The sequence below is a fragment of the Jaculus jaculus genome, chromosome 2 (genome assembly GCF_020740685.1).
Source record: "Jaculus jaculus isolate mJacJac1 chromosome 2, mJacJac1.mat.Y.cur, whole genome shotgun sequence".
Taxonomy (NCBI): Eukaryota; Metazoa; Chordata; class Mammalia; order Rodentia; family Dipodidae; genus Jaculus; species Jaculus jaculus.
Genome location: NC_059103.1, coordinates 150,938,750 through 150,956,136, shown reverse-complemented (window position 1 = coordinate 150,956,136; position 17,387 = coordinate 150,938,750).

The window sequence follows — 17,387 nt, the reverse complement described above, 5'->3', positions numbered from 1 at the left end:
GCTGCTTTGGCCTCTAGAGCACTGGGATTACAGGCATACACCACCATGCCTGGCTTGAAAGTGCTTTTAGACAGGCAAACAGGAGAAACACTAAGTGCATGGATTAGCATCTGATAAATCATAAATTCCCATGTTTGCCTTCCATTGCAGCGTTCTACCTGCCTCAGGTCCTCCTCTCCGTGTGTGAGTGTGTGTGTGTGTGTGTGTGTGTGTGTGTGCGTGTTTATCACCATGTACACATCTCCTTCATTCCACTATCACATGGTCTTTTCAGTCTTTGCTTTGGTTGATTTTTTTTTTTTTTTTATTGTTCGAGGTAGGGTCTCACTATAGGCAGGCTTAGTTTGATTTTTTTAAGTTAGGGTCTCACTGTAGCCCAGGCTGGACTCCAACTCTTTGTGGTCCAGCAGCTTCAGCCTCCAGACTGATGGGATTCCAGATAAGAGCCACCATACTTGGCTTGGTCTTGTCACTGTTTGTGTCTATTTCTATTTCCTACATGCATAACCAGGCATGGCTGTACACTCCTGAGTGCTGTAATCCTGGCCCTCAGTAGGTTGAGCCAGAAGGATCACTTCAAGGCCATGCTCAACTAGATAATGAGCTTAAGCCCAGCATAAAGTGAAAAAGTAATTAATTAAAGCACATTAATTCAAGTAAATTAAAATCCAGCAGTTTATTGTGTAGACACTAATGAGTGAGAGGTTTGTTTTTCAGAACGCTCTTTTCTGTCTGTCCAGTTTTCCTCTTTGTCAGCCTGTGGAATCTAATCTGGTGATTTTGATTGTGTTATTCAGGAAGTGCCATGACTTGTCATGACTTGTGATTTTGTAGAAGAAAGAATGCGTGGGAGGCATAGAGCAGCCATGTCAGGATGCGGCTCCTGGCTGGTGTATGAGCTTTCCCACCCCCCAGCTCCCCACAAGACTTCCTTATTAGAAAAGACAGCAATCTGAGTTTATTCCTTCTGTAGCACTCAAATATATTAGAATTTTCAAAGCATTTTATTATCTCATTGGATTCTCCAGACAACCCAAACAAAGTAGGTACTATTATTATTGGCTCTTTCCAGATTAGGAAAGAGGCTCACAGAGGTTAAATAACTTGTTGAAGGTCACCCAGCTGACAACTGACAAAGTAGACCCTAGAAACCAATATCTCTGCTTCTAAATAAATGTTTTCTTCTCTTTACCTTGGTACAATATTGTTGGGCCAAAAAAAAAGAGTCATGAATAGGGCTGGAGAGATGCTTAGCAGTTAAGGCACTTGCCTGCAAAGCCAAAGGATCCAGATTCAATTTCCCAGTACCAAGTAAAGCCAGATGCACAAGAAGGCACATGCATCTGGAGTTCATTTGTATTGACTAGTAGCTCTGGCTTGCCCATTCCCTCTCTTTTTCTGCCCGCCTCTCTCTCAAATAAATAAATAAATCATAAATAAATTTATTAAACATATGAAGAAAACTAAAAGCTAGCAGAAGAAACAAAGGAGGTTTTGAGATAGGTTATGTACATAGCATTTGTTCCAAATAGAAACTTTTTAGAGGTTTAATAATTCTTTTTAAATTATTTATTTGTTTATTTATTTATTTATTTATTTATTTGAGAGACAGGAAAAGGTAGGTAGGTAGACGTATGTAGAGAGAGAATGGGCATGCCAGGATCACCGTGAGTCCAAGGGCAGCCTGACACAACATAGTGAATTCCAGGTCAAGATGGGTTAGAATGAGACACTACCTGGAAAAACAAAAACAACAACAAAAATATAAATGCTCAGTAAGTATTTGAAAAAGAGTTCAACAAACTTAACGATCGGGGAAATACAAACTAAAATTGTAATTATGGGGCTGGAGAGATAGCTTAGCAGTTAAGGCACTTGCCTACAAAGCCCAAGGACCCAGGTTTGATTCCCCAGTACCCATGTAAACCAGATGTGCAAGGTAGTGCATGCATCTGGAGTTCGTTTGCACCCATTTTTTTTTCTGGGGCACCCATTTTTTTCTCTCTCTCATAATATCTCATAAATAACTATTTTTTAAAAAGAATGTAATTAGGACATTAGCAGTAAGTGGGTGGAATGGAGATCATCGTGTTAAGTGTAATAAGCCAAACTCAGAAAGACAAATACTGAGAGACGAGGACAGTGGGTAAAGCACTTCCTGTGAAAGCGTGAGCACCTAACTCAGATCTTCCACATTCATGTAAAGCTGTATGTGGGGTTTGGCTCTGTGTTCCCAGGTCCTACAGAGGTGGGAGGCAGAACCAAGAGAATTCTCTGAAGCTCCAGGTCAGCTTCAACGAGGCGGAAAGTCAGGGCTGTCCTCTGAACCCCTCGTGTGTTGTGGCCCAGCATGCCTCCACTCACACAGGCAAGTGTGCACGGGACTTTTCATTGCTCTTTCTGAAGCAAGGGCTTACACTAGCGCCTGTAATTCACCCCGTAGCCCAGGCTGGTCTCGAACTTATGGTAGTCCTCCTTCTTCAGCCTTCTTAGTGCTGGGATTAAAGGCATGTACCACCATGCCCAGGACAAAAACTTTGTTGTTATGGTTGTTGTTGTGGAGGTAGGGTCTCACTCTAGTCCAGGGTGACCTGGAATCCACTGTGTAGTCTCAGGGTGGCCTCACTCATGGTGATCCTCCTACCCCTGCCTCCCAACTGCTGGGATTAAAGGCATGTGCCACGCCTGACCTGCTTTTATTTACTTATTTATTTATTTAGGAGATAGGGTCTTTCTTTAGCCCATGATGATTTGTAATTCACTATGGAGTCTTAGGCTAGCTTAGAACTCACAGGGATCCTCCTACCTCGGCCTCCTGAGAGCTGGAATTAAAGGTGTGCACTACAGAGTGCATGCCAAATCAGACCGGGCCAGAGTGAGACCCTACCTCAAAAACAGACAAAAAAAAAAAGAATCATAATACTGTCACAATAAAATATTCAATAGAGAAAATTTCTCTTCCTCTTTCTCACTCTCTGTTTTTATTTGTTTGGTTGGTTTTCATTTTTTTTCTTTTTTTTCCTTTTTTTTTTGAGGAAAGGAGTCACTCTATCCCAAGCTGACCTGAAATTTCACTATGTAGTCTCAGGTTGGCCTTGAATTCAGTAATCCTCCTACCTCTGCCTCTCCAGTGCAGGGACTAAAGGCATGCGCCACCACGCCCGGCTTTTTTTTTTTTTTTGTTATTTTTATTTATTTATTTATTTGAGAGTGACAGAGAGAGTAAGAGGAAGAGAGAGAGAAGGAGAGAGAGAGAGAGAGAGAGAATGGGTGCGCCAGGGCCTCCAGCCACTGCAAACGAACTCCAGATGCGTGCGCCCCCTTGTGCATCTGGCTAACGTGGGTCCTGGGGAATCGAGCCTCGAACCGGGGTCCTTAGGCTTCATAGGCAAGCGCTTAACCACTAAGCCATCTCTCCAGCCTTTTATTCATTTTTTTGAGACAAAGTCTCACTATGTATGCCAAGGATAGTCTAGAACTCACTGTGTAACATAGGCTAATCTCAAACTTGCAATCTGCCTATCTCAACCTCCCTAGTACTGAGACTACAGGCATGATGGTTGATAGATAGGATCTTAGAAAGCTTTTGGAATCTATTTTAACTAATAAAAATGTTGTGGGGGATAAAGTCAATGAGATACCCTAGGGCTGGCGATGTTGCCCAGTTGGTAGAGTACTTATGTAGACCAAGGTTCAATCCCCAGAACCCTATGCACTGTGTATGTACACATCAATAATTCTAACTGGAGGCCAGACTGAGCTACATGAGACCCTGTCTCAAAAAAAAAGAAAAGAAAAGAAAAGAAAAGAAAAGCCAGATGCACAAGGGGGTGCATGCGTCTGGAGTTCGTTTGCAGTGGCTGGAGGCCCTGGTGTGCCCATTCTCTCTCTCTCTCTGCCTCTTTCTCTCTCTGTCACTCTCAAATAAATAAATAAAAATGAACTAAAAAAAATAAAAATAAAGATAAAAATAAAAGTTGATGTGGACATGGGGCTATAGAGATACTTTTTCTCATTTGTTATTTATTTGCAATCAGAAAGAGAGGAAGTATTGGCATGAAGAACCTCCTGCCACTGCAAATGAACTCCAGATGCATGTTCCACCTTGTATATCTGCCTTTATGTAGGCCCTGGGGAATTGAACCCAGGCTGCGCCTTTAACTGCTGAGCCAACTCTTCAGCCCTGGAGAAGCTTTTCCTTTTGTCTTTTCTTTTTTTAATTTATTATTTTTTTATTGACAACTTCCATGATTGTAAACATTATCCCATGGTAATTCCCTCCCCCCACTTTCCCCTTTGAAACTCAATTCTCCATCATACCCCTCCCCTTCTCAATCAGTCTCTCTTTTATTTTGATGTCATGATCTTTTCCTCCTATTATGATGGTCTAGTGTAGGTAGTGTCAGGCACTGTGAGGTCATGGATATCCAGGCCATTTTGTGTCTTGAGGAGCACGTTGTAAGGAGTCCAACCCTTCCTTTGGCTCTTACATTCTTTCTGCCACTCCTTCCGCAATGGACCCTGAGTCTTGGAAGGTGTGATAGAGATGTTTCAGTGCTGAGCACTCCTCTGTCACTTCTTCTCAGCACCATGATGCCTTCTGAGTCATCCCAAGGTCACTGCCATCTGACAAGAGAAGGTTCTGAACAAAAGTGAGAGTAGCATTAAAATATAGGTATGAACATTAAGAGAAGTGCTTACTGGCCAGTTTAACAAGCATAGTATATACATTTAGCTAGACAGCAGTGGAAGTTACACCCCTAGGGCTCATGACTACCCTTGTTGTAGGTTTTCAGTATCAGGGATGTATTCCCTCCCATGGAACGGGCCTCCAGTCCAATTAGAAGACACTTGGTTTCCACCATGACAGACATGCCACTATTGCACCCGTTGGCTCATTTGGCCTGGCTGGCAAAATATAAGGCTTGCAGTGTCCACTGTTGAGTATCTTCACTGGTGATTTCTCTCTCTCTCACTGAACTGCATACAGAATGGTTACTTCCAGCTTTCTGTCAGCTGGTCTATATGCAGGAGGTTATCAGCTCAGTTCCAACAGGATTTTTCAGTGGCCTTGAAGCCCAAATATGTGGAGTCTTCAGCAATCGGGTCTTACCATCTATTCCTGGTGGAAAACCAAGGGCTTTGGCAATGGCCTGTAATGTTTTGGGGGCATCAAGGACCTCTGTGCCAAACAACTCACTGGAAGGTATCCCATCCCTGGCTCTCTCTTTTATTATGATGTCATGATCTTTTCTTGTTTTTCTTTTTAGTATCTTTTTAATTTTATTTATTTATTCCTTTGAGAAAAAGAAAGAAGTGATAGAGAGACAGTGAGTAGAAGGGCACGCCAGGGCCTCCAGCCACTGCAAACAATCTCCAGAAACATGCACCACCTTGTGAGGCTGGCTTTAGGTGGGTTCTAGGGAATCAAACCTGGGTCCTTAGTCTTTGCAGGCAAATGCCCCAACTGCTAAGCCATCTCTCCAGCTCTGGAGATGCTTCTTTGTTGCCATTGAGAAATACAGTTTAGAAAACAGTGTGGAGACCTTTTAAAGTTGAATACATCCAGGCTTGGTGATGCGTGTCTTTAATACCAGCAGCCATGAATTCAAGACCAACCTGTGCTACAGGGTGATTTCTGGGTCAGTCTGGACTAGAATGAGACCCTAACTCAAAAGAAAATAAAACAAAATTGGGCATGGTGGTGCACGCTGCTAATCCAAGCACTCAGGAGGCAGGAGGATTGTCGTGAGTTTGAAGCCACCCTGAGACTACATAGAGAATTCAAGATCATCCTGGGCTATAGTGAGCCCCTGCTTCAAAATAAAAAAAAAGGAAGGAATGAAGAAAGAAAGAAAACATAATACAAAGTCAAGCATACATTTAACATAAGATATAACAATTCTGCTGTCATAGTTACCTTTGTGTTGCTGGGACAAAACATCTGATCAAAAGTAGTTGATGGGAAGAAAAGTTGTTTATTCTAGCTCAGAGTCTCAAGGGGAAGCTTCACAAGGGCAGGGGAAATATAGCAACGCAGAGGCTGGACGTCCCTGCTGGCCAACATCAGGTGGACAAGAGCAGCAGGAGAGTGAGCCAACTGACACTGGCAAGCTAGGGTGATGAACCTCAAGGTCCACCCCAACAGCACACCTCCTCCAGCAAAGCTCCACCTCCTGGGTCACCATCAGCCGGGGAACAAGTATTCTAAACACCTGAGTTTACGGGGACATCTAATTTAAACCACCACACTATTCCTGGGTAATTATCCAAGCAAATGAAAATGTGTTACACAAATTTACACACATTGATGTTTATACAGCAATTTTCATAACAGCCCCAAGCCAGAGACAGTCCTAGTGTTAGTAACAGGAGAATAAAATGCTGTGTGTTCATTGAACAAAATCTTCTGCAGCGACGACAAGGAAAGCAGTGAGCACTGCAGCCCCCACACACAGTCCCCGCGCTCTAGCTTGAAGGAAGAACATAAAAAGCAGACATATCTTTATATCTTTAGTTCCAGCCCTGGGGAGGCTGGAGTAGGAGGACCGCTATGAGTTCAAGGCCAGCCTGGACTACAGAATGAGTTCTAGGTTAGCCTGAGCTACAGTGAGACCCTTCCTTTAAAAATAAAATAAAGCTGGGCATGGTGACGCACACCTTTAATCCCAGCACTTGGGAGGCAGAGGTAGGAGGCTCGCCGTGGGTTCGAGGCCACCCTGAGACTACGTAGTGAATTCCAGGGCTAAACTGAGACCCTACCTTGAATAAAACAAAATAAATAAATTAATCAAGTAAATAAATAAAATAAAATAAAGTTTAAAAATTCAAGGCCTGCTTGGGGTACACACAAAGAGATCCTGTCTAAAAGGTGACGGGAATTTGTCTATGCCATATGTAACAACATGGATGAATCTCAAAAAACACGTTAACAGGTGTCACAACAGCACTCGCTGCATTGGTTCTATATCTATGATTGTCTAGAACAGTTAACCTCAGTTAGCCAAGTTAAAAGTGAAAAGGCTGAAGGGTGGTTGGCTCTGCAGAGGGTGAGAAGCAGGAAAAATCCTGCAGGAGGCCAATGTAGGAATTTTGCACATAAACTCAAGAAACCCTTTCCTTACATTACACTTTATCTAGGTTGCTGTTCAGCTGGTTTCTTCCTGTGGTTCTTTTATTAAAAAATTTTAAAACAATTTATTTATTTTTTATTTATTTATTTGAGAGAGAGAGAAAGACAGAGAGAATGGGCATACCAGGGCCTCCAACCATTGCAAACAAAATTCAGACGCATGTGCCACCTTGTGCATCTGGCTTACTTGGGTCCTAGGAAATTGAACCACGGTCCTTTGGCTTTGCAGGCAAACATCTTAACCACTAAGCCGTCTCTCCAGCCCCTCCCAGGGGTTCTTGATCCTTGCCTCAGCAAATTTATCCCATGCCGGCATTGGTCTCAGAGAGGTGGCAGCTTGACAAATAACGTAAGGAAACCTTAAGAGGAACACATTGCAAAACACATACCTTTGCTAGCCATCACTATATGACCTAGCGTATAGGATAAGGAATCCTACTGGTCACTTTTCAAGAAAGAATACTAGATACCAGATTTATAACTAATGTCTGCAGATCACAAGGAGGTCTTGAATGTTATGATGAAACATGGGGAGGCTGGGCATGTAGGCCAGTTGGTAGAGTGTTTGCTTGGCATGCACAGAGCCCTGGGTTCCTTCTCCAACACTGCATAAGTGGGGCAGGGTGGTCAATGCACGACTATAATCCCGGCTCTTTGGAAGAACAGGAAGGTGTATCAGAAGTTAGAGGCATCCTCAGCTACCAAACAAGTTTGAGGACAGCCTGAGCTACATGACACCCTGTCTTAAAAAAAACAAAAAAAATGTGACTGTAATGCCAGTGATGTGATTTCTCAAACTATAAACACAATTCTATGTTAGAATAATAATTATAAACAAAAGTTCAGGGCTAGAGAGATGGCTCAGTGGTTAAGACACTTGCCTACAAAGCATGAGGGCACAGGTTTGATTTCCCAGTACCCACATAAAGCCAAAGTGCACAAAGTGAAATATGTATCTGGAGTTCATTTGCAGAAGCTTGAGGCCCTGGTGTGCCCATTCTATGTGTTTATCTCTCTTCTATCTTCTCTTTCTCTCACTCTTTGCTTGCATATAAATAAATCAAAGTATTTAATATAAAAAGCTCAGCATGGTGGGTGTGGTGGCACACACCTTTAATCCCAGCACCTGGGAGGCAGAGGTAAGAGAATCACGGTGAGTTTGAGGCCACTCTGAGACTACATAGTGAATTCCAGGTCAGCCTGGGCTCAAGTGAGACCCGATCTCAAAAAAAAAAAAAAAAAAAAATTCAGCACATTGATAGAAGCATATTTGCAACTTCCAGATGATGGTTGCTTCTAGGAAGAGAATAGAGCTGGGAAAAGTCCAAAGTGAAAATCAACTTTACCTCAGTCCTTTCATTAATAAAGATCTAGGGAGAATGGTGGGAATGGATTAGAATCATGGAGCATTTTTTATGTTTATGAAAGCTGTTGATTAAAAAAAAGTTTAAGCCCGACATGGTGGCACACGCTTTTAATCCCAGCACTCGGGAGGCAGAGGTAGGAGGATCCCCATGAGTTCAGGCCACACTGAGACTACACAGTGAATTCCAGGTCAGCCTGGACTAGAGTGAAACCCTACCTCGAAAACCAACAACAACAAAAAAGTTTAAAACAATCTGAAGCAAATACAGAAAATTATTGAAATTTGTTAAGTTTAGCTCATGCTTTTAATCTCTGAATTCAAACTGAGGTAGGAGGATTGCCATAGATTCTAGGCTAGCATGGGCTAAAGAGTAAGTCCCAGGGCAGCCTGGGCTAGAGTGAGACCCCAATTCAAAGAACAACTGAAACTTTTTGTTGTTGTTAAGTATGAGCTGTGTGTATTTTGTTTCAAATTTCTATCCTTTGAGACCTTTTTTATTTTTTTTTATTATTTTTATTTTTATTTTTTGGCCTTTCTAGGTAGCATTTAGCTCAGGCTGACTGGCTGAAAGTAGCCCTGACTACTTTGAAATGTTTTAATCATCCATAAGAAGATGGTGGAGACAGGTACCAGCCCTGTGAGGTTGATGAAGACTCAGTCTCAAAATTATAGGCCAATCTCCTTCATAAACATAGATGCAAAAATTCTCAACAAAATACTGGCAAATAGAATACAAGAATATATCAAAAAGATGATTTACCCCAAGCAAGTAGGTTTTGTCCCAGAGATGCAGGGATGGTTCAAAATATACAAATCAATAAATGCAATACACTATATAAGTGAACTGAAAACCAAAAATTGCATGATCATCTCAGTAGATGCAGAAAAGGCATCTGACAAAATCCAACATCCCTTCATAGTAAAAGTCCTAAAGAAACTGAAAATAGAAAGAAGATATCTCAATTTAATAAAGGCTATTTTTGATAAACCTACAGCCAACATAACATGAAATGGGGAAAAACTTGAAGCCTTTTCACTAAAATCAGGAACCAGACAAGGATTTCCACTCTTCCTGCTTTTATTTAATATAGTACTGGAAGTTATAGCTATAGCAATAAGGCAAGAGGCATTCATAAAATGATACAAGTTGGAAAGGAAGAGATCACATTATTTTTTTTATTGTTTTATTTTTTTTATTTTTTGGTTTTTCAAGGTTGGGTCTCACTCTGGTCCAGGCTGACCTGGAATTAACTCTGTAGTCTCAGGGTGGCCTCGAACTCATGGCAATCCTCCTACCTCTGCCTCCCGAGTGCTGGTATTAAAGGCGTGCACCACCACACCCGGCTACATTATTATTCTTTACAGATGATACGATTCTATACATAAAAGACCGTAAAGACTACCAGCAAACTGTTAGAGCTGACAAACATTTTAAAATTTATTTATTTTAATTGACAACTTCCATAATTATAATCAATAAACCATGGTAATTCCTCCCCGGCTCCCGACATGTTCCCCTTCACATCTTCACTCTCCCATTTTATCCCCTTTCCCTCTCAATCAATCCCTGCCTTGGAAGGATCTCTTCAATGAAAACTTGAAAACACTCAAGAGAGAAATTGGAGAAGACACCAGGAAATGGAAAGACATCTCATTTCTTGGATTGGAAGACTCAATATTGTGAAAATGTCAATCTTGCCAAAAGCAATCTATACATTTAATGTAATCTCCATCAAAATTCCAATGGTATTCTTCATGAAAAAAAAAAATCCTGTAATTCATTTGGAAGCACAAAAAACCTCAAATAGTCCAAACAATTTTGAACAACAAAAATAAGGCTGGAGGTATCTCCATGCCTAATTTTAAGCTATATAACAGAGCCATAGTAACAAAGTCAGCATGATACTGGCACCAGAACATACAGATCAATGGAACAGAACAGAGGACCCAGATGTAAGTCCAGGCAGCTACAGCCATCTGCTTTTCTATAAACATGCCAAAAATATTCATTTGAGAAAAGACAGTCTCTTTAACAAATGGTGCTGGAAAAACTGGATATCGATATTTATAAGGATGAAAATAGATCCTTATCTCTCTCCATGCACAAGAATCAAGTCCAAATGGATCAAAGGCCTTGATATCAGACCTAAAACTCTAAAACTGATAGAGGAAACATTTTATAGGGGAAACCCTTCAACATATTGGCATAGGCAACAACGTTCTGAATATAACCCCAGTTGCTTAGGAAATAAGACCACTAATCAACCACTGGGACCTCATGAAAATTACAAAGCTTTTGTTAGGCAAAGGACACTGTGAATAGAGCAAAGAAACAACCTAAAGAATGGGAGAAAATCTTTGCCAGCTATACATGTGACAGAGGATTAATATACAGGATATACAAAGAACTCAAAAAACTAAATAGTAAGAAATTAAACAACCCAATTAAAAAATGGGCTATGGGGGGCTGGAAGATGGCTTAGAGGTTAAGGACTTGTCTGTGAAGCCTAAGGACACTGGTTCAAGGGTCAATTCCCCAGTACCCATGTAAGCCAGATGCACAAGGTGGCATATGCATCTGGAGTTCGTTTGCAGTGGCTAGAGGCCCTGATGCAACCATTCTCTCTGTGTGTATATGTCTCTCACATAAATAAATAAAAATAAGCAAAAAATAAAGGGGGCTATGGAACTAAATAGAGAGTTCTCAAAGGAAGAAATACAGATGGCATATAAGCATCTAAAAAAGTGTTCTACATCCTTAGTCATCAGGGAAATGCAAATTAAATGTACTTTGAGATTCCATCTCACTCATGTCAGAATGGCTATCATCAAGAAAATAAATGACAATAAATGTTGGCAAGGATGCGGAAAAAGGGAACCCTTTTATACTATTGGTGGGAATGTAGTCTGGTATAGCCATTGTGGAAATCAGTGTGGAGGTTCTTGAGACAGCTAAAATTCCAGCTATAGCACTTCTAGGCATATATCCTAATGCCTCTTCTCACTACCTTAGAGATACTTGCACAACCATGCTTATTACTGCTCTATTCATGATAGCTAGGAAATGGAACCAGCCTAGATGTCCATCCATAGATGAGTGGATAATAAAGATGTGGTACATCTACACAATGGAATTCTATTCAGCAGTAAAGAAAAATGAAATGTGCAGGTAAATTGATGGATCTGGAAAGGACTATACTAAGTGAGGTAGCCCAGGCCCAGAGAGGCAAATGTCACATGTTCTTTCCCGTATGTGGGTCCTAGCTACAAATGTGTAGACTTGTGTATGAGCTAGAACCAAAAATCGTTAGCAGAGGCCAGTAAGCTAGAAAAGGCTACAAGTGAGGGAGGAGAGGGAAGAATTTTAGGGGATGGTATTGTATATATGTAAGTAGAATGACAGATTACAGGGAGTGGAATGGCCTAAGTGAGGTCAGGGGAAGAGATTGAGTAAGAGAAGGTAAGGTCAATCAAAGTTCAAAATATTCTGAATAAGACATATGAAAGCCTATGTTTTGGATAATGCACATCCAGAAGCCACAGATTGCTACTAGAAAATTTTCAGTGCCAGGGATGGGATACCTTCCAGTGAGTTGTTGGCCAGGGAGGGCCCTGTTGCCTACAAAACATTACAGGCTATTGCCAAGGCAGAAACCAATGATAAGACCCTATTGCTGAAGACTTCACATGCTTGGGCGCAAGGTCACTGAGAAATAAAGCTGATGCTGAGCTGAAAACCTTCTCTTTGTAGACCAGCCAACTGAAAGCTGGAAAAAGCTGCACTGCATGCAGCCCTATGGGAGACATCAGCAGTGAAAACAGTGGACACCGGAAGCCTCAAGTTTGGCCAGCCAAGCCAAATAACCAAATGGGTGCAACAGTGGCATGTCTGCTCTAAGGGAAACCAACTGCTCTCTAACTGGACCGGAGGCCTGCTCTATGGGAGGGAATACATGCCTGGTACTGAAAACTTAATCAAAAGTCTATGGCAGGGGAGGTCATGAGTCTTAGGGGTATAAAGACTGCTCTCGTCTGGCTAAATGCATATATTATGCTCACCAAACTGCCCTGTAAGCACCACACTTAATGTTCATATTTATCTATTAATGCTACTCTCACTTTTGGTTAGAGATGCTTCTCTTTTCAGATGGCAGCTACCACTGGGATGACCCAAAAGGCAACATAGTGCTGAGAAGCAGTGACGGAGGAGTTCTCAGCACTGAAACGTCTCTATCACACCCTCCAAGGCTCACGATCCATTGCGGAAGAGGTGGCAGAAAGAATGTAAGACCCAAAGAAAGGGAACCACTCCTTACAATGCAACTGTCCAGACGGTTATGATACCGTGACCTCGCAGTGCCTAGCAATACCTTCACCAGACCCTCATAATAGAAGAAAAAGAAGATGACATCAAAATGAAAGAGGGATCAATGGAGAGAGGGTGGGGATGTGACGGAGAGTGGAGTTGTGAAGATGAAAGTGGGGGAGTGCCGGCCGCATGGTGGGGCCAGGTAGTGCCGAGGGAAGGACCAGGCCTGCTGGTTCCTCCCTAGGGGTTGAGGGGATGATGAGCGATGGAAGGACGACCCAGCATCCTCTCCTGGCCATTGGAGAAAAAGCACACTGAGTCGGGAGTCTTTTCGAAGCAGGAACTCACTTGATTGTTACAGGCGGGTGTTTATATAGTGTTGAGAACAAAGGCGGAGAATTTAGGGTGGGGTGAGCTGTAAGGGCCAATAGCACACTGTGACCTTTGAGATGATTGGTTCTAAGCACGAGCAGGGACTCTTAACTTCCTGTGCAGAAGTGGCAGGCCAGAGGCCATTTGGCCCCCTGCTGAGCCATAGCTGGGCGCAGGCAGTTCCCCAAACTTTAGCCAGGCTCAGGAAGTCCCACTAGGCCTCACATCCGGGCCTGTCAAGGCCCAACAGGGGAGGGAATTATCAAGGTTTATTGTCTTTAGTATAGAAGTTGTCAATAAAATTAAAAAAAAAATTAAATGGGCTAAGGGACCAGGTGCGGTGGTACATGCCTTTAGTCACAGCACTTGGGAGGCAGAGGTGGGAGGGTTGCTGTGAGTTCAAGGCCACCCTGAGACTCCATAGTGAATTCCAGGTCAGCCTGGGCTAGAGTGAGCCCCTACCTCTAAAAACAAAAAAGGAGGTTGGGGGGTGGGGAGGGACTATGGAACTAAAAACAGATTTCTCAAAGGAAGAAATACAGATGGCATATAAACATTTAAAGAGTTGTTCCACATCCTTAGCCATTAGGGAAATGCAAATTAAAACCACTTTGAGATTTCATCTCACTCCTGTCAGAATGGCTATCAAGAAAACAAATGGCAATAAATGCTGGTGAGGATGTAGAAAAAGAGGACAACTTCTAAACTGTTGGTGGGAATGTAAACTGGTACAGCCATTGTGGAAATCAGTGTGGAGGTCCCAGAGACAGCTAAAAATTGATTTATCATATGACTGATCTCTACCATTCCTAGGCATGTATCCTAGGGACTCTTCTCACTACCTTACAGATGCTTGCTCAACCATGTTTAGTGCCATTCTATTCACAATAGCTAGGAAATAAAACCAGCTTAGATGTCTGTTGCAGTCAGGTTCACATTGCTGGTAGAAATCACCCAACCAAGAGCAGCTTGTGGGAAAAAAGAGGTTTATTTTGGCTTACAGGCTCAAGGGGGAAGCTCCATGAAGGCAGGGAAAATAATGGCATGAGCAGAGGATAGACATCACCCCCTAGCCAGCATAAGGTGGGCAATAGCAACAGGAGAGTGTGCCAAACACTGGCATGGGGAAACTGGCTATAACACCCATAAGCCCGCCCCCAATAATACACTCCCTCCAGGAGGCATTAATTCCTAAGTCTCCATCAGCTGGGAACCTAGCATTCAGAACACTTAAGTTTATGGGGGATACCTGAATCAAACCACCACAACCGCCCCCTGGTCCCCATAAACTGACAACCATACATGAAGTAAAATGCAATGCATTCAGTCCAACTTCAAAATCTCCATAGTTTTTATCAATTCCAATGATGTTCATACATCCCCATAGTCCAAAGTCTTTTAATTGACCCTTAATACCGAAAAATACCCCCAAACCCATAATGGCACAGAATAAACATTCACACCACAAAAGATGGCTTTGGGCATAGCAAAGAAATAATTCAGCCGATATAAGATTTAAAAGAACCAGGGCAAACATCAAACTCTATAGCTCCAAATCCAATGACTCTAGCCAGTGACAAATCTCCAAGTCCAATAATTCTAACCAGCAGCCAGCCTCTGGAGTTCCAAGTCTGTCCCTCCAGCTAGGCTACTCACAGTCCTGGAAAACTTCATCCGGGGCCGGCAGCTTTCCTTAGTAGCCATCTCGTGGTTCCGGCATCTCCATTGGGTTTCCACTGCAATCCACAGTTCATCCTCATGGTCCCATGGGGTCTCCATGCAGGCAACCGGCAAACCTGCTTCACACTGCCCATGGCCATTTCCAAAACAGAAGACTGTGTTGCAAACTCAATGACCCTCTCTTTCCTGCATTTCTTATACTCCACAATACCAGGTAGGGTGCCAGTTTGTTAATTCAGGGGTGGGGGGAATAAAGCAGACGTTGAAGAACAGGACACTCCTTGAGCACTCAGACCCCTTGAAAAGAGTCTTCCTTATTCCTGTTGCCCCAGTGCCGTTCAACTGGCCCAATCTCAAAGGTTGTAATCTCTCAATTGCAGCTGAACAGGCAGCAGTTTGGGCCCAAACATTTCTTTCTGTGCCATATCCCTCTGCTTATATCAGTCTATTTCTATGCAGTTCAACCCTGCACAAGTTCTCAGGACCTGGGCATAACAGCAAACTCTCACACAAACTGCTAGCCCAGTCCAGGCAAAGCTCTTTCTCACCCTCATAAGGCAAACATCCTAGTCCATAATTCTTATTGCATTCAGGTTTTCAACTCTGACCAGAATAGTCTATCAAGCTGTACTTACTGCACTGCAAGGCATCTCCTAGGCCAAGGTTTCAAATCCTTCCACATTCCTCTTGAAAATAAGCTCCAAAAGGCCAAAGCCACACAGTCAGGTGTCTAGCAGCAATCCCACTCCTCAGTATCACTTTCTTGTTGCAGTCAGATTCACATTGCTGGTAGAAATCACCCAATCAAGAGTAACTTGTGGGAAAAAATAGGTTTATTTTGGCTTACAGGCTTGAGGGGGAAGCTCCATGATGGCCGGGAAAATGATGGCATGAGCAGAGGATGGACATCACCTCCTGGCCAACATCAGGCAGACAATAGCAACAGGAAAGTATGCCAAACACTGGCAAGGGGAAACTGGCTGTAACACCCATAAGCCCGCCCCCAACAATACACTGCCTCCAGGAGACGTTAATCCCCAAATCTCCATCAGCTGGGAACCTAGCATTCATACCACCTAAGTTTATGGGGGACACCTGAATCAAACCACCACAATGTCCCTCAACTGATGAATGGATAATGAAGTTGTGGTACATTTATACAATGGAGTTCTATTCAGTGGTTTAAAAAAAAAAATGAAATTTGCAGGGAAATGGATAGACCTGGAAAGGCTTATACTAAGTGAAGTAACTCAGGCCCAGGAAGCCAAACGCTGCATGTTCTCTCTCATATATGGATCCTAGTTACAAATGTTTAGAGTTATATGTAAGTTGGAGTAAAAATCAGTTGCAGAAGTAAAGGAGAGAGGAGAGAGAGAGGACTATATGTAAGTAGCTAAACAGGTTACTGGGGGTGGAATGGCCTAAGTGAGGTCAGGAAAAGAGATTGAGTAAAAGAAAGGTGGGGAGAAGGGCTAATCAAAATCTAAGAAAGTATGAATAAGCCATACGAAAATGTACTTTTTGGATAATGGCATACTGGAAGTCATAGATTGTTAGTAGAAGAATTTCAATGCCAGAGATGGGATACCTTCCAGTGAGTTGTTAGCCAGGGAGGTCTCTAATGCCCCCAAAACATTACAGACTATTGCCAAGGCTCTTGGTTTCACACCAGGAATAGATGGTAAAACCCTATTGCTGAAGATTCCATATACCTGGGCTGCAAGATCACTGAAAAATTGAGGTGAGGCTGATCTGAAAACCTCCTCCCTATAGACCAATGACAGAAAGCTGGAAAAAGCTATACTGTATGCAGCCCTATGGGAGAGAGGCCACCAGCAGTGATAAACAGCAGTGGACACTGTGGGCCTTAAGTGTGGACAGCCAGGCCAAATGACCCAACTGGTACAATAGTGGCATGTCTGTTATTGGGGGAAACCAACCACTCTCTGATTGGACTGGAGGCTCACTGTGTAGGAGGAAATACAAACCTGGTACTGAAAATTTAGTCAAAGCCTATGGTGAGGGAGATCATGAGCCCTAGGGGGTATAATGCCTGCTGGTGTCTGGCTGGATACATATATTATACTCACCAAACTGCCTTGTAAACACTTTTCTTAATGTTCAGACCATATATTAATACCACCATCATTTTGGTTAGAGAAGCTTCTCTTTTCAGATGGCAGTGGTCATTGGGATGACCCAAAAGGCACCATAGTGCTAAAAAGAAGTGACAGGGGAGTGTTTAGCATTGAAACATCTCTATCACACCTTCCAAGGCTCAGGGTCCATTGCGGAAGAGGAGACAGAAAGAATGTAAGAGCCAAAGGATGGGTAGGACTGCTTAAAATGCAATCTTCCAGACACAAATTGGCCTGAATATCCATGACCTCAGAGTGCCTAGTACAAGTACACAAGACCCTCATAATAGGAGGAAAAGATGATGACATCAAAATAAAAGAGAGACTACTTGAGAAGGAGAGGGGATATGACAGAGAGTGGATTTGTGAAGGGGAAGGTGAGGAAAGGGA